This window comes from Rhagoletis zephyria, unplaced genomic scaffold, assembly GCF_001687245.7.
Source record: "Rhagoletis zephyria isolate East Lansing unplaced genomic scaffold, Rhagoletis_zephyria_1.1 Rzeph_scaffold_00017, whole genome shotgun sequence".
NCBI lineage: Eukaryota > Metazoa > Arthropoda > Insecta > Diptera > Tephritidae > Rhagoletis > Rhagoletis zephyria.
In genome coordinates this window covers 13,393-37,197 of record NW_016157101.1, presented here as the reverse complement: position 1 = coordinate 37,197, position 23,805 = coordinate 13,393, and the positions used below count along the sequence as shown (strand labels likewise).

The 23,805-nt window shown below is 37.3% G+C and overlaps 1 long non-coding RNA gene across 1 annotated transcript; it reads left to right on the top strand.

The window, feature by feature from the left end:
- On the top strand, positions 1-23,038 carry LOC108360747 (uncharacterized). The gene is made up of 3 exons (XR_001847175.1): positions 1-124; positions 9,267-9,274; positions 23,027-23,038. It is a non-coding gene; the product is annotated as an uncharacterized LOC108360747 (long non-coding RNA).
- The last annotated feature ends 767 nt before the right edge of the window (positions 23,039-23,805 follow it).

Below are 23,805 nucleotides of genomic sequence, written 5' to 3'. Positions count from 1 at the left end.
TAACCGACTCCAATCGGGACCAAAATTTATATGTGATATCTGTGACCCTGGTATTGCCGATTGAGAGGGTGAGACTGAAACAAATGGTTCATTTGATTTTTAAGCACCACCCTAGTGTACATATGTACATACATATGTAATATCTGGACCGGGTTTGTAAATGGCGTCAACTTGCCTGCAGGGTGGTCATTAAATGGTCGCCGCCAAACAAATGCACACTTACACAGGACGTTGGTATGTACTATGTATGTATGTATAGATATGCGCATTTGAATGCATATGTGACACCCACCAGGTAGCGCAAAAAGGATTTCCTATACACACATGCCTTGGCACGAATGCTCTGCGAAACGTGAATGTATGCATAAACTAACCAAAGGGTGCAAACAGTGCACAATGACGACCCGGCCCCCGTACACAAGCCCATTGCCTTTGGCCTCTACATCCTGATATCCTTTAAAAGCGGGAAATATACCTATGTATATACCTATATAAGTATGTATGTTTACGTTTGTGTATTTGTGCGAAATGCTCCACCAAACGACGTAAAAGTGTTAATGTCGCAGTTAAAACATGTTGCATTTACCGTTACACCTCTGTGTGGCGCATAAAATTTAAAACGATTTTCTAAGCACATTATAGTGCAACACTTTTCATTTTTGTTTCCTACTTACCGAGTATGTATGGAGGTGCACATACTATTTTTACAGCTTTTACAGTTGGGAGCATTTATAATGCATCATAAAAAAATATTAAAACCAAATTACATACAGTGAGAGAAACTAAAAAACAATTTGCAGAATTGGTTGTTAACTACAGATTTTTGTACTGAACACTTTGGCATTAACACTTTCACTTTGATCCCTTTTAAGAGGATCACAAGAAAATTCCTTCTTTACTGTTTTGCTAAAGTTAGGTTAGGTGAGACTAGGTGGCAGCCCCGCGAGAATCACTGTAACACACGTCTTGTGTTGCCCATTGTGTTACCACTTTAACTGCGATTAATTCCCATAAGGTTGCTAAGAAAAACGCTGCCTGCTCAAAATTAAGTTCCAAAAGCAATTAATGTTCACCCTAAAAGTTCAACGGGAGTTTTGATGAAATTCGAGAAATCGTCATACCTTGAAACACGGACAGGGGTAATTTACCCAACTCGTTAACATTAAATTTTATTAAAAAAACTTATAATTTTAAATTGAAAACTGTTTATTCATTTTAATTTTCTTATTTTTTTAATTACTTAAACTTAATATATGTATGTGTATGAGTTTGCCAATAGGGCGCAATGATCCCGATGCGTCTTTTTAGGTACTTGCACTATTTAAATAAGTTTGGAACCCATCAATAAAATAGGAATGCTTTTAAATTAAATATATGCATTTTTAATAAAAGTCACGAAATATCAATTAAAAAAAAAAAATAACTGGCAAAATAAATATTGGCCGTCAAACGTGAAAATGAGTAAAATAACCTCTGACCGTCTTTCTAGTTTAAATCTTAGCACTGCAAAAACAGGGCGGCAGAAGAGCACTTGATTAAAATTCATCCCTCTAACTACTACGGCAATATGGGTCCAAATCGATGGTAAATCGTAATGAAACTCTTCCCAATTGGGTAGTGCTCGGTCAAGACTTCAGCCGGGACCAAGAACAGGCGCTCAACCAGCTTAAGATACTTTGACAGGCTGCGGTTGGCTACCGACCGATGGTTTTATAACTTTGAAATGAGGGTTTTCACCAAGCGCTCGCTTTGTTAACAAAACGCTACCCAGAACAGTTCGCTACTCGACACACGTACCTTGTCTATCTCGAGGATAACTTGCCTGGCCAATTCATCGGCCATGTAGTTTAGGGCACTGGGCATTCCAGGCCGTTTCAGCCTCATTTGGAAGTATGCCAAGGCAACCGAGAGAGAGGCCACTCATTCCGTTGCAAGTTTTTATCAGACCAGAAGCGATCCTTAAGACCTGAGTGTCCTTGGCTATCAGAATAGATATTTACCTTTCTAATCGGTATAACACTAGGACTTATCCGATCTACCGCCTACTTTGTAGCGTCCAGCTGTGCTTGAAAAATGCACAGAAATCCGAAAGCTACAATTTGGGATTAAAACGGATAGTTCCTGTAGGGACACACCTTCTCCAACTCAATCAGCCCACTAGAACCCATCCAATAATAGATATGTATACTGAACTGCTGCTCCAGAGCCTGCCACTCTCCTACTCAACCCTTAAGACGGATTCACCGTTCGTGTTAAGACCACTTTTTATTTACTCTCATAACTTTTTAGGCAGAAATGTAGATGAAAATAAAAGAATGAAATTCAGTAGCAAATCTATACCGTTTTCTTTATCAAATAAAGTACTCTCAGCATGATAAATAGATTAGAAAGATCACCGAAGTTTCCATAGGCTGGAATAGATTTACTCGCTGGTTTTTACTTTCTTTTCAGATTTTGGCAATTTCAATCCAATTTTTTCTAGTACAATAATCACGCAACTGCTATTTTATGAAACTCAAAATTTTTGAGCAAGCAACTCACTTTTTTTTTAAGTGCTAATGCATTTTGTTTAGCGCTTCTAGTGCTTCTGCGTTGTAAATATTAATTTAGTTGCAATTTACTCGCTTTAAAACTCCATAGAGAATGGAGAGCAAAAATTAAAAAAAAAAATAAAAAATTAATAAGTGAAGTGGTATAGTACAGTAGTGGCTGTTAGAGGGCCATTAGGCTATTCATTAAAAATGTAGCGTCAAAATTCAGTAGTTACACAGTTACATGCAACAGCGGCTGGGCAAGCAGGTAAGGGTTGTAAAACTAATAATAATGGCAAGCATTCTTGACAGGCTTCGGCAGAGCTTCACGCTAAATTATTATTACTTTTTTAGCAAGCTGCCTTTCAAAACTAATAAAAGCCTGCGCTTCATATCTAAACAAAAATATGTATGTATTAAAATCAAATAAGATTGTAAGTCCAGTCTTCGGCAAAAATTTGTGTTGAGTGCCACGAAGCAACGGTTATGAATTCGAATAACCGCACTTGCAAGATCAGCCTACGAAGGCAATGCAATGAGGTTAGGTAAATAAAGCGCCTAGAGCTTTTTTGGGTACTCGTTTAACCGGTTTTTTCAAGCACTGAATCTAATCGAGCGTGACATCAAGAAATTTCCGTTTGTATTTCGAATACCGGTAGGTCTTTGGGAGTACTATGTAAAGGTAGACTTGCTGCAGCATAGGTCTCCACAGTAGTCGGCTACTCTTTCGCCTTGCCTTATTTTCTGGTCACCGAAAGGCTTCATCTAAGTAAGTGACCGAAAGATGACTCAAGCAACGCCGATACAAGTAAGTCCTTTGGCAAAGCCAATGATGAAGCAGAAAGGATCTAAACGTCTCAACGGTTGGGTTAGATAAGGAAGGTGAATATGAATGTGTCGTACTCCCACTCGGAGAAAGATTTGCCCGTCATGAGTGCCCTCTGTGAGAGCCAGGACGAGGCACATCATCCTTCTAACCGAAGTTAATCCATATTGCTAGTGTAAAGCCTGTCAGACCACTTACTATCCCGGATTATGTCGTGGATGTTCGATATTTTAACCTCCGCTATCTCCCCGAATCTATTGAAAAAGCGTGATCCCAAATGCTTGAGACGCCTTTTCTAGAGAACTGGGCATCGACATAAGAAGTGGTGAATCGATTCCTCTTCATGCTCATCCTGACAACTTCTGCAGAGGGAGCTTGTTGGTGTACGCCATCGATGGAGCATTGGTGCCCTGTGATGACACCGGTAAGAGCCCTTACTGCAGATTGGTTTAGTTTAGCAGTAGGATCTTGAGACCTCACAGTCGTCCCGATTGATACAAAGGTATTCTTCAATACCTCTTAGCAGAAAAGAAATCGCTGGCAGTAGGGAGTTATCCGCTTAGCTAAATTACATTTCCCAGCCGTGTCTACGCTATGTCCAGAAACCCAGCGAAGAAAGGTTTTGACTTGACTCAGTGAAGCCAGCGACAGCCACGACATTTCCGAACTGCTTTCGACTTTACAACCCTAGAGCCTAATCTTTTCAATGCCGCCTGGCTGTCAACGAATATAGTCAAGTTTCCTGACAAAGGCTTACCTGCCCTTTTGCCTTCTCTACGGCAAATATCTCCCCCTGAAAGACACTGTAGTTATCAGCCAGGCGATATGATTTAATTATTTGAAGGTCCTTGGAGGGAGTACAGACTCGATTCGACTCCTTTTTCAATCTTTTAGCCATTGGTGTAAACGGCTAAAAACTCTGCTTAATCTTCCGTCATTCGCACTTTCTGTGGGCGAGGATGAACCACTTGAAGCATTTTTTTTTTAGTTGTGCATACAGTCAGGACTAAACCCCTTGCAGGAGATTTGATCCTGTTGGAAAGATCATGGATTAGGCCAGATAAGAGCTTTTACGTTGGACAGGTTATAGAAATAGGCACGGGGTTCTGCACGGGCATTCGGTTAACTTCTAAGCTGATCTTTTTCACTAGGTTTTCGATAGAAGCAGAGGAAAATGGCTTAAAGTCAGAATACGCTAAAAGAGACAAGGGATATCTCCGAAAAACAGCGATCAATAGACGAAAATGCGAGAGAACCTAAGATCCATAGATATTCGAACCTCATCTACATGCAGACTGCAATCTTGGCACCAATGGTTTTTAGTGAGTTGGCTATGGAACTATTTTCAAAAGCAGCGGTGGACAATGGTTAGTATGGGACGTCGATCCTAATCGGGCCCACAAAGTGATCTTTGAAAGGCAGCTCGGTCTTTCAGCGGCTGTCATCCGAAAAATGGCCAGCCGCACCTATGTAGCATTCTTCAACACCTGCATTGCTTTCCAAAGCGACACCTAGCCTAACCATTTGTGCGGTGGGATGAACAATTTAATTTCTCCAATTTCTGTTATGCAAAACTAATCTAGAAAATGCAAGCTCACGAGCAAGCGAACAAACAAATTGTGCTTCTAATCCACTTATGTATAAAATGCCACACATGCAAAACACAGAGTGCATTAATAAAATTTGCACAACGTACATGCCTGGATGACTGCCATGAACTGGTTGCTGGTTATAGCGGAGCTGCTTCCGATGCGGTGTTAGCAGAACTAGAAGCGTGCGAGTCAAACGAAAGACCAAAACCAACAATACGAAAAAAAAATCAAACAAGAAGCAACACCATTTTTGTGGCAGGTAGGAAATAGCAGCAAGCGGCGTGCAACTGTTTACGTATGTGGCGCAGCAAGGAACTGTGTATGGGCACATGGGGTTGCCGCTTAAATATGAGTCCACACTATGCTAAAGAGTGTGTTGAAAATCTCGCTAATGCTTGTTAAACATTCATGCAACAATCATGTGGTTGGAGGTCAGCGTGGTGGATGGGGCGCGCACAACACAAAAATTGCAGGCAACGGTGGACAAAATTAAAACGGTAGCTGATACTACCGCCCACTTCAAAGTATTCGTATGCTCAAAACACAGTAGAAAGGCTCGCGGCATTTAGGTATGGTTTATGCAGCCGTGTTTTTGCAACTAAAATTAGACACGGAAATTGCTTGCAACGAAACGCTCTTTGTGGCGTATATGTATGTGTGTAGGCATATAAAAACGGGCGACAGAAATTGCATTGACAGAGTCGCATTGTTCTTGGTCATTAGTTGCACACTCTGCGCGCATTTTTTGGATGCGAAATACACGTTGCTAAATTCATTTTTCGTTGGGTCGCCAGTTATTTTACAATATGTGACATAACTGCCGCCGTTGGTTGCAGGATTTGCAAATAAATGCAACCGAAATAGACAGCATTGCAGAGTTGCATAGCGGACTAATGTACATAATTGGAAAAGGGATGGGGAAAGACAGGTCTGCAAAAAAATTTGGAATATGTCATATCGCATGCAGCGACACTCATATTTACTATCGCATTTGATTGCAGGCATCTGGATATATATGCACATCTACATACCTGTATTATACAAAACGAATAGTGTGTAGTCAAATTGAAAGCTGTTAACAAATACCTTTGGAGTTTTGTGTGCGGACACCTGCACAAAAGCATTGCCTGGCTGTTAGTCAATCGTCGATTGCAATTTGCCAAATTCTAAAAATATCTTCACTAAAATTACGAGCAATAACAGTGAAAATATTGCACACGTTGGCATGCAATTTCAATCAAGTAGCGACAATGTTCGCATGGTGTCCTTTGCAGGTTTTTTAGTTATCAATGTTTTTGATAATATTTCAGTTAGGTTGCAAATGCAAAATTCATATCTAAAACGTCATTGTGGGAGTTTTTTTTTATCAGTGAGTTTGTCAACAGCACTGGTATGCAATTTTATGGTACTGACTGTAGGTGTGTGCATATGTTGAAAAATATATGCAATGCTTTGGCATTTGACGTAGCAAATGGGCATATTTTCATAAACTTTCAGAAAAAAATTTTATAATAATATTTTCGCGCTTACACTTTAGCTTAGTATTTGCTCAAGCTTCTCCACCAATTTGTCGTAGGCATCTTGATGTTCACCCTCATTGCGCGAGTCGTGTCGAATGCAAGTCGTTTTTCGAGAGTCGAATCGTATCGAAAATTTCACGTCAAAACGGAAAAACTTGGCAGCACTGTACAATTTTCATCGTTTATTTATTTCAGCACGACAGTAGACAATGCCAATGTTGTCGAGTCGTACAATTTAGCCTAATTTGCGACTTACACAATGAGGCTGGTTGTAAAACAAATGGAGGCACCTACAATTTTACGCCGCCACCCAATGGCAAATGGATTTTATGAGAAGCTTCTTCATGGCGGAAATACATTCGGAGGATTGCCATTGCCTGCCTAGAGGCAACCCCTGTTCGAAAATACTTTTTCTAATTTGAAATGTCGCCCGGACCAGGGCTCGAACGCGTTTCCTAAAACACTTTAAGGAGTTTTCATGCTGTCGCAACCTCATTTGAACCAAATTTCCCGCTCATTTACTGCTGCCGCCGTAAAAGTAGTCGGGACTTCAGCGAGCCCGAAAGGACAACGAGGTACAACGAGGAACTGCATACTGCTTTAGTCAAAAAGGTGCTGTCTACAGGGCTAAGGGTGCGTTCACACATGAAGCGGAGCCGAGACGAGCGAAGTGTTCATACAGCAAGCTTTTACAAAAGCGTTTGGGAGCTGAAAGCAAATAATTTTTTGATTTTCAATTTTCTTTTTGATTTTTCAGCTTCATGGCACTGATGCGAACAAAAAACTACAATAATAAAAAAAAAAAACAATTGAACAAATATTTTTTCCGCTTTTCATTGAACGCCAGTTTTGTGATTTCTTTACAACCGATTCCATGCAAAAAGCTCCGCTCCGCTTCGTTCAGCGTGAACATCATGAGCTCCACTTCGCTCTTTTTTGCTACGCTCACTCGGCACTCTGTGTGAACGCAGCCTAAGCTGCGATCGAGCAGAGCCCGAGCAGTACGGTATAGATTTGGGAGACTTAATATTTTCCGTAAAGAGAAGGGCCAAGCGAAAAGCTCGAAATTCTAGCGAACAGGAAACAGGAAAATCATCAAGACCGGTGCACCCTTAATTAAGTCTTCCGCACAACTGATTGTTGAGATATAAATTTTAATATATATATATATATAAATTTTTGTGATAAAACGTCTGCCTTCCAGTAGCTAAAATACTTTAAAGTTAAATAGTTTTTTCGCTAAAAATGCAAAAATACTGGTTGATTAAAAATCTATTCCCTTATATGTATTCATGAAAGGTATGTATTAGGCCTTGGGCACAGCCGAAGACAGCGCTTTCCTTGATTGTTTTAAATTACCTGTGAATGCAAGCAAACTAAAAACTTTTCCTTTGAAATTACCATACCGATTAAGTTAACTCTAAATGCCTTGCAATAATCGAGAATGCAACTTACCTGAAAAGAGAGAAAAAGAAAAAGATTACTTAGTAAACATGAAATGAATATGTCAACATGAATAATTAGATAAAAGTAGCAAAGAAAAATATGTATTCAATGCCGTTTGCAGTTTTCGGGAGTAAAATTTACTTTGGCATAGCAAAGTTGCCAAATCGTAATTCATTGCAAATATCTGTCTTAAGGTGCAGTAAAAGATGAAAATGTGAAGTTGTGCGCAACAGTAATGCGATAAATATACATACAGGTATAGCTACGGTGACCATAAATATGGATTCAAAATGAAGGACAATTTTTCAAAAATATGCCTGCATATATTTACGTAGTATAAAAATATCAAAAGAGTATTTATGATTCTAAATTCTTAATACATTTTAAACTTCAAATATTAATCACGCTTTCTTCATTGATAATAATCTTTTTTTACATGAATATTTATAAAAGTATAGTAAAACATAGTATAANGTCATGAATCGACGTAAACGACGAGTTACAAAATGCCCTTTACAAAAATATATAATTTGTGCAGATTGCGCGCCATAGCATCCACATTTCTAATCCGATTTTCATTATCTTTGGCTCAAAGTTTACTGTAATGATATATCTTCTTTATCGAATTTTTTAAATAATGAAAAAACATAATCAAATGAAACTGCGTATTTGATTGAAAATCTCACTATTTTCGCCTGTAGCACTAATAATTTTCATTGAAGTCGCCACAAGTTATATATTTTGGTAAGAGGCACATCAATACCTTTCGAGCTGTAAGTCGCTTACGTTAATTTGCAGATTTTTTCATGAGATATTGAAGAAAAGCTACGAAAAGTACCAAAAAACACTTTTTTTTTTAAATCCATCCATAATTTTAAATAATTTTAAAATAACGAATAAAATGTGGGACAAATGCAGGACACTTGGAAAAAATCAGTACATTTTAAGGTTTTTCAGATTTGAAAAACTACGCAGGACCGACCTTTGAAAAACAGTACGGTCCTGCAAAAAACAGAACGGATGGTCACCGTAGGTATAGCAGACATTATACCATCAAAGCACTGCACTTTTAGCTACAAATTGAAGACTTCAAATGGCAAAGAGTAAAGAAGAATCTGGCAAAATCACTAAGGAAGTAGTAAATTCACGAAAAGTGCGAAAGCAAAGCAAAACTGCTTTGAGTACAGCGAGAATTTTGAAGATAAGTGGCGAGTGCGGGGTACAGCGCAGAGTGCAAGTTTCTCGTAGACGACAAACAAGTTGCAAACAGATTTACAAAGTATGCAGTTTAGAGAATACGGGTAACTGGCTGCTCTAACGAACTTACGCTTAGCGCCCAAAATCTGTGAAGAAATAGAAGTTGCACGAAAGTGTAAAGTAAGAAGCACACGCACTTTGTGGCAGTGAAGATTGGCAGCAGGAGGGGAAGAGTTACAAATTTTAGAAAACTTTCTGTAGTAGCAGTGACATAGGACAAACTTATTGCGCAAACAGTACTAACTTTAACTACAAAAACAATTACAACAAACTACAAATAGCTGCTGACAACAAAAACGAATAAATGTATATCTGTGATGATGAATGAAAACTTTTAGTAACTTAATTTTTTTGGGCTATGCACTTGCATACAAACGTATGTAGGTATGTACATATGCATACCTAAGTGGAGCAGTTGTGATAAAACGAACTGTGTTAAAGCTCATTGCAAGGAACAAGCGCGCTGAAGTTGCAAGGTAACAACCGGGAAGAGAGAGGTAGTGCGAACTGCTGGTGCACTGCCAGGCAGTGAGTTAAAAAGTAGCAACTTCACTGAAGGCACATTAGGATAATTGAATTTGAAAAAGATTGGAAAATTGGCTGACTTATTTATTTGTCGGACTTGTTCACATACATATGTAGCTCACTGACCAAATCAGCGCTGGCGAGTGCAACAAATTGATTAAATTAACTTTTACTTACGATGGAAAACTGACCATAAAATGAAATTAATAAGTACGTACTGCCTGGTACGGGGGCATTAAAGTTTATTATTTTTAGTTTTTTTTTAGTAATATTTTGTTTTCATATTTTTCAATTTAAAAATGTTCTACTCTACAGTTGGTCCAATTTGTGTCGGAAATATTGCAATTATTACAAGTGGTTGTGGAAAATTGCAAACAAAAAATTGTGCACTTATGTAATACGTACAATATATATAAGAATCAGTATGAAAGGTGCATACACTTATACACAAAGAGAATACATTTTAAATTTAAGTGCTTGCGTTAGGGAGGGTGCAAGTGAACGTTAATCTTTCGCAACTTAACTCTGAGCTTCCAACATAAAACGCAAAAAAAAAGCAGAAGAAAAATTATAAATATTTTCCATTTTGTATTTTCTTCATTTGCTAATTAATTTTCTTAGATTTTATGTACGTAATAAAAATTTAAAATAGAAATTTAAGCAGTTTCATTGAGTCATGCCAATCATTATTGGTCCTTAACGGAAAAGAAATTATCCAAATTTGGAGGGCATTCCAGGAACATTTTAGAGCAAATTTAAATCGTCATCGTGCAAAACAAAACGAGTTAAAGGTTCTTATAGCACTGCAGGAATGCTCAAAAAAAACGCCGATACGCGTAAACTTATTTTTGGACATAGATTACGGATCTATTTATTTTCATTGTGAATGAAAAGAAATTCAAACTATAACAGGGAAAAAAAGTAATGACATATTCGTACATGGCGTATGAGTAACATTGTTCTTTCCTGCTCGTATTTCATACAAAAAAAAATAAAAAAATTATAAGTATTTTCATTTGACCAATCACAACTTTTTTATTTATCCATCGAGTTTCTTGGTTAAAAAGAAAAGGCTTTAATATAAATGAAAAAAAAAAAAATCTGTCATAAAACTGAAAATTTCGCATAGGGACACAAGTATTTAGGCTACTAAAATTTACACAACACGTTTTATATGGCCATTCGGGAAATATTTTTTCCTTTCTGGTTTAAAACCCATATAAAAACATTTCGTTTAACTTGTTTTGAATTTCTCAACAGGTGGCAGCCCCTTTCCAAAACATCAATAAAGAACAAAGGTCTTCTTAAATTCTTTTCGAGTGACACCTTTCTGCATGTGCGGGTATATTAAAATGTTTTAAATAAATGTATGAATTAAATTGACCCTCTTCAACTCTTTTCGAATTATTTAAAAAATAAGTGCAATGTAAAATAAAAATATGGGTATCAAATAAGAGAGAAAATTTTGTAGAATTTAAAAACAATAAAGTGTTTTGGTTTACAAGGATGAATAGGTATTAAAAATGCGCTTTTAATAAATTTTATCATTTTTAAGCTAATAAAGTTTGCTGGACGAAAGCCGATGATGAGGTCCTGTGCATATTAGTCCTTAAACAATTATTTAAAAAGAAAAAAACAGTACTGCAAATTTTCAAGGATATTTAAGCACAAAATTTTTAGAGGACATTTTCCATACCCATTCGTCCTAATGCACCAAAAAATTTATTCTGTTAAAATTCTACAGAATTTTTTCTTTTATATGACACCCTTATTGTTAACCTACATAGCACCGAATTTTTAAAATAATTTTTTGAAACAATCATATTTTTTACATTTCAAAGTCCTTTTAAAAAAATCCTGATGTAGTTTCGCGAATATATAAATTTTTTTGTGTGTAAAATTTACTGTCGCACGGTGTTATCAGTAAAAGCAGTTTGGAAGAGCTCAAGCTCACTTTAAGATACTTATCCGCATGAGAAGTCGCAATAGCGAAATTCCTGACGACAGCTAGTCAGACTATCAATCTTCCCACACACTTTACATTGTTATTGAAATTTTTTAAACTTCATTCTCAATTGCCGTAACGTGCCTCTACCAACCCTAATACGCATCTATGTAAGTAAGCTTTCAGTGAACCATTTGCATATCCAATGACAACTGCCAGATTCACACATAAATATATGTTTGTGCAACATTAGCTTAATTTAGAGTACAACCAGTAATAATGCATTCCAAACATTTTCACCCTACGTACAGCAGCAATTTTCCCCGCATTCGACAAAAACTAGAATTGAAAGATAGATGCTCTTAATATGCAACACTCAGCCATAAGAGCAATCATTAATTTATGCAAAATGTGTTGTGTATAATCGTTATGCCAAAATGTGTCGATAGTATATGTATGTTGCTCCGACATGATGTGCAACAAGCTAATGCATATACATACATAAAACATATCCTTTTAGCTAACAATTTCACAACAGAGATATAAATGACAGCAATCAACCAACAAAAAATACATACAATCATTTTTACTGAAGCATGTAAATAGAAGCCAGTTAGGTAGACAATTATTTTCAATTATTACAACTTTTATAACTAGAAAGTATGTATGTATGTATGTATGTACACTATTCCACTTGAAAGTCATATAGACATCTGTAGCACTAAAGTAAGTATTAATAAAGCAAAGAGTTCTGAAAGTATTGCTTCCGACGTTATGAGTGCAACTCTTCTATGATGTCACAACAGGTGTGTCAATGAGCGCCCTAGCATGAACCCTGAATATAGCGAAGCCAAATGTTTAGATATTACCCCTGCTAAGAGGCTGAGTTAAAGCTTCAATCTAGCTAAAATTATAAGTAAAGCATTTATGGACTCTGCCGATGGCTAACTATGTTTCAGGGCAAGATGTTGGCAATCTAGGCCTGAGGCAGAAACAACCTGGACAGAGGATCTCTTACATACACAGCACAGCGCAGGCGAAGAAATGGGGAGTAAGGATTCTGTACCTTTAATGAAGCCGGGAACAACAGGTCGCAGTCTTCGAGGTTGTTTGTTTGAGTGAATTAACTCTATACATAAGTACTGAGGAGTGGTAGGCGCTTTAGAAAGACCAGCCTCTTTGGTTATCCTCTTGCGAGGAACGGTACCTATTAACCTGCTAAAATGCTAAATGAAGCTAGTATCTAGACCTAGAAGAAGAAGAAGAAGAAAATAGACAAAACCATTAATGCCATTACACGGTTTTAAGTAGAAGATTAGACTTGCTTGGCGGTTCGACTTTTCAACGCCGTGCAAATAATCTCAGAGCTTCAGAAACGATCATAGAGTCAACAAATATCGAAATACGAGCTACCAATACTTCATATGGTATGAAAATAAACTTCATTGTCTTATGTGTGGGGAAGTATCCTTCCAACCTAGCCAAACCTAACCGAGGAGTTTGTCTACCCAGGCATTTACAGCATTTATTTGGGCAGTTGAGGATAGCTTGGCTTGACACTCAGCACCAGAATACAGATTATCTGCACTTTTAAGTTCACGTATCAGATTTTCTAGTACTACATTTTTGCTAGATTGGGTTAAGGTGATAGGCCGGACTATTGATGAAATTCAAGCCAAGGAGTTTAAACTTTAATCTAGCGGAAGCCGTTCAACTGAGACGGAAGTGCTGAGATGATTTCACCTCGCTGTCATTCTCCCACTCGCCTCATGGAAATATGTGAGTAGAGAAAGATCCCTAAAACTGCGGTAACTTTACCCGCACTGATGCCTTTTTACTCGCTCTTCAACATTTGGCTTCCACGCCCAAGACCTTGAGCCTGGCACTGAGCACAAGTGAAACGCAGGGGGCGAATGAACCTGGGTATAAGGCACTTTGTATCTTCCGCCAAGTATGTAGTACGAGCTCCGTCTTTCCATGATTAACAGCAAGTAGGCAGCTAGCTGACCAATTCGCCACGTACGTTTACGTACCCTTGCATCGGATCGTACAAAGTGTCTAAAAACTTTCCTCTGACGATGATGTTTTTTTACCACGACGATCCGAGGAAAGGGTGAGAGAACTCCGGCCAATATAGTTAGAAAAGTTGCAGCAGACCTAAACAAAAAATTCAAAAATTACGATGGACGTTCTTAAAGAGGATTATGGACTAAGATACAGCTTAACCCCAGCTCTAATGGCGACGTTCATGTTGGAGAATAAAAATGAAAAAGCAACAAGTCTAATAGCTAAGAAGCAAAATATGTAGGGTTTAAAGCTGCCATTAAGAAGTAAGCGCATATTCATATACTCCGCTCCGAAGTTGAGCTTAAAGGACGAATAGTGAGGGAAGCAACATATGACAGCCCCCTTCCACATGTACATAGAAGAAAATATGCCAGAAGTTTGTGGTACTGCAACAGCTGCTTTTCAAGTCTCATTCACTCAGCAATGCCGTGCAGGTAACCGTGAATTCTTCAAGCATATGCACATTACCACATGGATTTGTTAGGCGACGAGTGTGTGCGCGTTGCAACAGCTTAGCGTTATGTGAGGCAAGCAATCTTTGGTTTATGACTGCGACTGAACTCAGCTGAACTGCTGTTGAATGAATGAATGACGCCTAAGCGTTGCAAACTTAAAGTTGAACAGAAATGTATGGTGCATTTCACGCGTTAGAAGCGGCATATCCACACCGTAGTATACGCATTTCATTTTAATTCTTCTTTTCTCTAACTTTTTTTGTTTTTGTTCATTTCATTATATGTACGAATACATACATATTTAGGTATGTACGTGTAATTGTTTTTTTTTTGCATACTTTTAAACTGCACCAGCAGCATATGCGAAATATTTCTAGGTTGTCTGCAGCTCGATTGCCGTTTTGCACAACCATTGTATGATTCCGAGATTTTTGTCTGCATTTCCGTGGTTGAGCAAATCTAGCCAAGCATGACGCTGTGCACTTGAAAATCTTGGCTCGAGGTTGTGGCNATTTCTAGGTTGTCTGCAGCTCGATTGCCGTTTTGCACAACCATTGTATGCTTCCGAGATTTTTGTCTGCATTTCCGTGGTTGAGCAAATCTAGCCAAGCATGACGCTGGCTATGCTGTGCACTTGAATCTTGGCTCGAGGTTGCGGTGAAGCAATGAATGTCGCATGCTATGCTGTACGTCCAAAAGATGCCAATGCAGCTGCTACGCGTACCTAAGTGGGTGGATAGGTGGGTGGTGCAGGCGGTGGTGCAAAGCTTTTAGCTCTACTGCAATGTGAAGTTATGCGCAAATTGTGATCTTCACGTGGAGATTTGCGTAAAATTCACAGAGTAATAAAAGATGCAGGAGTACGAGTATGAAAAAAATATACATACATACATACAAAATTAATGCATTGTATTGCTGCCCACTTGAAAAGCTAGTGATGTGGCATGCGAATCATGGTGGAATGCAAGTGGTAAAAATAAAATTAAAAAAAAAAAATATTTTAAATTGAGAAAAATGGCAAGCATTGAATGTAGAAATATTTTAAATCATAAAATTAAAAATAAAAATAAAAAAGTTAAGTACTCATAGCTCAAGTGGAAGTGCACTCGTGCATAGGCAAGCCATGCCATGAGTGGTAAGCTTGACATTTCTCCCCAAATTGGTTGGGCACTTATGCACAAAAATATGCATTTACGACTTATGCATTCTTAGATTTTTTTTTTTTGATGAACCACATTCTGTGACNATGCACAAAAATATGCATTTACGACTTATGCATTCTTAGATTTTTTTTTTATGAACCGCTTTCTGTGAGAGTGATTTACTTCGCACAGTGCGTACATTTTTTTATATACACATACGACCACACTCTGGAGTTTAATTTTGAGCCTACAGAGGGGTTTTAAAATCAAAATGATTCACCCCTCCGTTCAGGCATGCAGAGAACACTTGAGGCTAACAACTCGATTATTGTGCAAGGCTCAGGGGACACCGGCACCCACATTGAAAACAGACTGGAAAAATAAGCTGGATTTTATTGTGTTGCAAAAGTGTACTTTTTTCGACTACCTTTAGAGTAGTTTCATTTTNAAAAAAAAAAATATTTTAAATTGAGAAAAATGGCAAGCATTGAATGTAGAAATATTTTAAATCATAAAATTAAAAATAAAAAATAAAAGTTAAGTACTCATAGCTCAAGTGGAAGTGCACTCGTGCATAGGCAAGCCATGCCATGAGTGGTAAGCTTGACTTTTTTCTCCAAGTTCTTTCTAGTCCCCAAATTGGTTGGGCACTTATGCACAAAAATATGCATTTACGACTTATGCATTCTTAGATTTTTTTTTTTTGATGAACCACATTCTGTGACAGTGATTTACTTCGCACAGTGCGTACATTTTTTTATATACACATACGACCACACTCTGGAGTTTAATTTTGAGCCTACAGAGGGGTTTTAAAATCAAAATGATTCACCCCTCCGTTCAGGCATGCAGAGAACACTTGAGGCTAACAACTCGATTATTGTGCAAGGCTCAGGGGACACCGGCACCCACATTGAAAACAGACTGGAAAAATAAGCTGGATTTTATTGTGTTGCAAAAGTGTACTTTTTTCGACTACCTTTAGAGTAGTTTCATTTTGACTTAAGAAGGGTAAGTAGAAAAGAACAGAAAGCAGAAAAATTACTCATACTACATATTTTATTCGACCTTGATTTCATGAAAACCACATTCCAGTAAGAACTACAATGCGAATTTATTAAGATCTGAAATAGTAATTCTGCTCCATCGTGCTCCATTAACCATTTAAAAATGGCCGAAATTTATTTATTTTATATTTTTCTTTTTTTCACATTCATCCGAGTGCTAGGTTTCCCTGAAACGAAAATACGTTCTAAGGCTAACTAAGTTCAGACCCAACGGAGCTTAATCAGTCAGTAGTATAACAAAAAAAAAATACCGATTTGACTACTTCCGGTGATTTTAACAACGGACCTTTTTTAGTGCCTGAATTGGGTGGAGTGCTGTTTTCGACTTGGCCAAAATCGCTTAGACAGTTACAGTGCAAATAAAGGAGAAGAAGAATTGGCCCTTATATGTAGACTTGTTGATTCATTTGACCTGTGCGCGCATCCAAATTTCCTCATTAGGATACCGAACCTCGACGAGAAAGTGGCTGCTTACTGACTCATATGTACTAAGGTCCGAGTTTTTTCGTTGGTCTGCCATCAATCTCGGTTATTAATTAAAAAAAATAAATAAAATTAATTTAAAAAAAATAAAAACAAAGAATTTGAATAAAAAGTTTAAATTCTTCTGGAACCCCGTACGTTGGAGTTTCGGTGACAGTGTTACCTTCATTTCACTTTTAACGAAAGCTCAGCATCTCTCATTCAATCCTGGTTGGAGATAATTTGGTAATTTGGCACCAAATTTACGTTATTCCTATGAACCCTTGAAGTTTTCAACGACATTACCTAGGGAATCGGTTGTACACATTTCCTGTCCAAGGAGCTGAGAAATGATCGCTAAAACGTCGGTCTTGACGTCCATTATAAATTTTGGTGTCAGCAATTTTATTTATTTTTTGCGGCTTCTTTTTACAGTATTTTTTATCTGAAACTTTTTGCCCCTTGTAGGTCTTCAGCCCGGCTTTTTCTTAGTTCTATGCACAGAAGTCCATCAGCAGTCAACATTAGTTCCCTTTTTTCCTGAGGTACTAGTGTTGTCCCAATTTTCTTTTCGCGATCATTCTTATAATTGGAAGCTTTCTTTTGATTATTTAACATGTAGGTCAGTTTTAAATGGTCTAATAACGCGCTAAACCGTATTCTGGGTAACATAAACCTGCTTCTGTAAAATTTTAATAGTATATATTTTTAAAGTAGTTACGATTCCCTTACTATTTTCGCGTTAAGTAACTTTTTTATTCAATTCTTAATTGGATAAATGAGGAAACAAAAAATTGCTGAACAAATATGAAAGATGCCAGATAAAGTGGAGGATAAAATGTAGTCTCCTTCACTTTACTAGACACGATGTAAAACCGGTAACAAACTTTTTAACTGGCCACTGAGAAACTGTTGACGGTGAACATTGCCATGATCAAGAACTTTCTACCTAAGCTCATCGAAAAATCGGACGCAATAGAAATTCTATAAAAGACCTGTAACCACATACAGGTTTGTTATAGATGTCATTCGTGGCGGCAGGTACTTGATCTGCCAATTCCTCAAAATTAATCATTCAATCTAAGCTTATCTAGTCTAATCCAATGTGATATGAAGTAAAAATAGTATAGGATAGTTATGCCTGGCATTGAAAGGTTGAAAGTAGTCTTACGAAAGTAGTCTTACTTGTTAGGTGATATTTACAAAATGTCGCTTAAATAGTTTTGCCTCATATTATTTTTCAGCCGGGATAAAATGTAGTCGTCACTAAAGCGTTGAGCCGGCCAGTAGGATGGCCATTCAAATTGTTGACAGCCGCTTCTTGTATAACAGCTATGGCAATCTCGGCTTTGAGGTTATTGACAAGTTTTTTTGCTGCAAAATGTTTGCTATTCAGAAATACAAATTTCTACAAATAGTTCGTTGGCACTAATATGACTTGCAAGTTTCGGAAACTATTATGTTTTAATTAATTTTCTGTACAATCTTTAAGATAATATATTTCATTACCATAATCATATTTGCATTTGTATTTACCTTTTAGTTTGGTATAAAAGTTAACTAGTTAAAAAAGATTTTTAAGAAAAAAAATAATTTTAAAAACATTTCCATGCTTTGCTTCATAAAGTAACTCTAACTGAAATATCTCTAAATTGCAAAACTTGAATTTCTCAAGCGTTTTCTTTTCAATACAAATGTTCATAAGGACGTATGTATGTATGTATAAAGGCAATCAAAATTCAATGGAATATTTTCGCATTTTGATATTGGCAGACGATTTTAGCCACTTGATGAAGTTTGACTTTAGTATTAAACATCAAAGTTGAAATACAATTTATACACAAATATTTACCTGGGCTTAGGTATGCTAACTAAAAATTATGCAAACTCTCGTTAACGCTTGTGCAAATTTGCAAATTGTTCAAAAATATGAAATTCTAATTGAGATTTTGCTTTACACAAATACATATACATATATGTATGTACGAGTATCAAAGGCTGTCAATCAGAAAACTTATAAAGCATTTGCAAAGAATTTATGTACACATTTCAATCAATCAATTTTAATTTGCATTTCAATTTAAATATGCACTTGCAAAGAGTATTTAAAGATATGGAAGCAAGTTTGAATATTGCTGCATATAATTAAAATAGGATAATATAAAATAAATAGCAATAATATAAATAAAATGAATTCACACACATTTTTTGTTTAACTGCAACTTGTACCAGTGAACCCGTGAAAAAATGGTAAAAAATCAGCGAATTTTAAGCTATTTTCTTTAACTCTCCCTTACACAATTGCTCTCCCAGATGTAGCACGCCGCGCTTTCTTTTTCATCCTCATATCAGAATGTGACAATTATAAAGAGCTTTTATTCGTGTGCTACTAAAAAGGTTAGGAGGATAAAACTAGGGATAAGAATATCAGAAGAGAAAAAAAATATCAGTAAAAAAATAACTACAAATTTAAAAAATCTAAATAAAATATTTGCTGCAGGTGTAGGTGTATCATTTTCACATAGAACTGTCATTGCAAGTGCTACAACGCTGGTTTTGCTCGCATACACCAAGTGATAGCTACAATAGCAAAAGCAACAATACCCGAGAAATCCAAAAAAAAGAAACAACCGAAAACGTGACAAATAGTTTGCTCCACTACAAAGCTCATAAATTATGAACGTTATTATAACTAAAGGGAAACATGGCACACGTTCTCTCAGCATAGCACAAAATAAATTAAAGAAAAAATGGCGAAAAGACAAGGAGTCTGCATAGACACCTACAACGTCACAGGCAGCAGGGATAAACCAGCATCATCAAGTTGCAATCAAATACGAAATTCTGGCACACTAAATGAATTGAAAGAGCAAACGGGTAAAGGTATCAGCAAATTTCTGCCAAGGCATGAAAAATTCAAATGATTTTTACTGTAAATTCTTGCATAAGGTAGGTTTGCAAGAATATTTTTTTTTTTTCGTTTTCCTCGGGATGTACTTTCTCGTATGTACAACACAAAACTCTGTTGCAATTTATGTTTGGACCTTCTTTGGTGAAGCGAAATTATGTCATGTGCAACCTAAATTTTTGATGAGCATTACACGAATTTCTTTAGAAACTATTATATGTCTATATGTATAGCGAACTTTAACTAAGAATTCATGAACTTTTGTGCTTAGGAAAATTGTATTAAGGTTAAGCGAGTACATACATATCTACATACACGAGTATATAGTGATTGAGGTATGTATGTAGGTCAGTTGATGAACAATCTCGTGTGTAGTTTCTGAATTTTCATGCAACAAGCGTAAGGGCGCAGCAGTTACCCACCGACGAAAAATCAAAGGCAGCGTTTGTTGAAACGACCTATTAGTAGCGCGGTGTGTACTTGCAGTTAAAGGCAGTTGTAAGGGCACCCCACTGACTAGCTTTTATTGTAAAATAACTCTGGTTTACAGCAAAAATGTTCATGGGATACCACTATCCAATTTCTATGTAGAATTGTTCGGGAACTTTGAGGCTAATTACAAATATCTCTGTATGAATCCCTAAAACGTAAAAAGCAAATATTATAGGCTATTTCTAACCAGATAAAACCTCTTAAAGTATTCGATGGTTATTATTATTATTATTATGTGCCATATGCACCGCGACCTCTAAAGTGGTCTTTTGTTCGTGGCCCCCGGCCTATATGGGAAGGCTCTTAATGTAGCCTAGTACCTCCAAGGGCGTTTTGTTCCAAATTTCAAATGGATTAAGGGTAGCGCCACCAAAGTGGGCTAGTCTGCGCCTAGCGAGAGCATCACATTCACAGAGAATGTGTTCTGGCGTTTCTTCGTCCAGCTCACAGAAGCGACAGACGTTTGTTTCTGAAAGATTGATTCTACTGAGGTGGTAACGAAAAGAACAGAGGTCCTCTCTGCCTAAATTGATTAGTTTCTTTGAAACTTCGTTTGAAGGACAGATAAATCGTTTGGCTTGTCTTTGCCCTGGACATTCCATCCAATGCCTGTTGAACATTTTGTCTACCCAGTTATTTATGGTCCCCTTTATATGTGCTTTGGTGAGCCCACAAAATGGTTCCGGACCATAAAATACTGCGGCAGCTCCCTGTTTCGCTAGGCAGTCAGCATCCTCATTGCCATCATGTCCCTCATGCCCTGGTACCCATTCCTAGTAAAACTGTATTCTTGTCACCAAGAGCATTTAGGACATTGCGGCAATCATATACTAGCTGAGAACTTATTTTGTGGGACTTCAGGGCCAGTAGGGCTGCCTGACTGTCCGACATAATGCAGATATATTTCGATGACGTTCCCCTTCTAAGACATTCTCTGCCACAAATTTCTATTGCATGAATCTCCGCCTGAAAGATGGTGGGGTAGCTACCCATTGGTATCGATTTTTTAAAGTTCGGCCCAAAAATGCCAGCCCCAGTTTAACATTTTCAAGCTTAGATCCATCAGTGTACCAAACCTCTCCATTAGGTTTGGTGTATGGGTTCCCTGTATTCCAGAGAGCTCGATCTGCAATGTGTACCTCAAATTTCCTAGAGATTTCTAGTTTTGGAACCATTGCATCGCGCATTTGTAGTATGGGGTCATTAGCGAATTTCATTAGGACCTTCATGTGACCCGTCATATCTCCGATTTTCAGGTCGGAGGTGTTCAGGATTCTCAGTGCCGCTGTGGTAGCCTCCCTTTCTATTAAAATAGGAAAGGGAGGTATTCCAACCAGGGCGCTGAGTGCATCGGCCGGGCAGGTCTTCATAGCTCCTGTTATGCCAATGCAAACTATTCTGTGCAATTTACATAGCTTATTGCTTGCACCTCTTTGTGTAGCCTTAGTCCACCATGCTAAGGGAGCATAGGTTACTATTGGCTTAACGACAGTGTTAAATGACTAGTAGGTCATTTTGGAGGTAAGGGCCCATGTTTTACCAAAAAGTCGTGAACGGGCAAAGAAGGCCTTCATCGCCTTGCTGATAACAGTGTCTAAATATGCATTCCAGTGAAGTGTTTTATCAAGAGTTACTCCCAGATATTTAGCTTCACTGGAAATTTCTATTTCTGTGCCGCTCAAATTGTGAATGGAACAATAATAGTCTTCGTAGGATTGATAGTTAGGCTTTTATCCTCACACCATTTGTGTGTGATGCGTAGGGCTTGTTTCATGCGGTTGGTGATAGTTTTGTCATCAAGCCCTGTTATGCAGATTACCAGATCATCTGCGTAGCCTTGCGTATTAAAGCCTTCGATGGTTACTATGAATGCCTGCTTTTTTCAAACGGAGCTTTTCATTACTGAAATTTGTTGGCTAAAATTGAATAGGATAACTCTTTCAGAGGTAGATACATTAACTTGTTCTCGAATCCAAGTTAATATAGAGCACCGATTTCAATGACAGACAAGAAGGCATTCATTAGGATCGAGAAGGCTAAAGTAACAGCTACGCAGTTGGCCTCGACTATAGAACCGGTGCGATATCGGCAGAGATTGTCAGAGATTTATAGTATAAAAAAGGCACTAAGCTTTTACACATGGGTNCGATATCTTCTTGTCAGAGATTTATAGTATAAAAAAGGCACTAAGCTTTTACACATGGGTATGGTTACATCTGAAAGGGGGGCTATCTACGTTGAAAGTCAGACAGCCCTGGATTCAATCCTTAGTATAAGAATTTCAATCAAAACCTATGAAATGATATGCGTTGCTGGCGCCACTTGAGCCATTTTACAACGCTTTTATCAACTTGCAATGTTGTGGCTCCAGAAACTTTCAATGTTGTGGATCCAGAAACTTTCAATGTTGTGTGTCCGACACCATAAAACCTTTGCTTTGCAAGGTTCCTATAAAAAAGTCTAGTGCATAGGGCGACATCTGTAGTGAATAGGGCGAGGTAGATGACATCTAGATGTCGCCCTATGTACTACGTTCGCTACAGCGGAAATAGACGACACGCCATTTCTTTAAATAAAATTAATTGGTGCTCGTTTGTATGTACATACATATGTAAATGCATGTGTGTGCACCTTTCTATTAATATCGTTGAATTATTTTAATATCTATTGCAAAATTTTATTCAGACAGGACTAAAAAGTAGAAAATAAATAATATAAAAAAAACTTTTTAATATACAACGCTTTTATAAATGGACTAAAAAGTAGAAAGTAATATTTCTCAGTCCCATAGAATTTGTTTTGATAACTTTTGCTTTTGAAATTTTAGCAAATGTCGTTATAACCAATTTATGAGATTGAAAATGAAAAGCGTGGGGCGCATGCAATACAAATTCGATTTAATTGACAATAGGCAAACTACATAACATAGACCTAAAATTTCTTCAGCGAAAGTACAAATTTGAGATCGATTTTAAGCGGTCGTTATTCATATATCCACATACATATGAACATATATCACCCTTCATATCAATTCAGGTGGCTATTATATGCGCCCCACGCTTTTCATTTTCAATCTCATAAATTGGTTATAACGACTTTTGCTAAAATTTTAAAATCAAAAGTTATCAAAACAAATTCTATGAGACTGAGAAATATTACTTTCTACTTTTTAGTCCATTTATAAAAGCGTTGTATATTAAAAAGTTTTTTTTTATATTATTTATTTACATTGCTCTCGCGTGGCATCAAAGGAATTGAATTATTAAACGAGATATTATATCAGATTGTTAGAAATGGATCCGAACTGTCTGATAATTTACTGAGCCGCAACAGATGAGCTATGAAGTCAAAGAAGTGATTGCGAGACCTCAAAGTCAATATTTGTCAAAGGTTAGGCAGGAAAGGGGCTTACATATGTATGTATGTCGAACTTCTGATATGCATTGAAATTAAAAACAAAATTTGCGCTTTTCACAAAGGAAGCGCCTTGTTAAAATGCGTGGCTGCGTCAGGGAAGTGTTAGCAAGCATATTTTAAGGTCATAAAGAAACAATGACATATATTATTCAA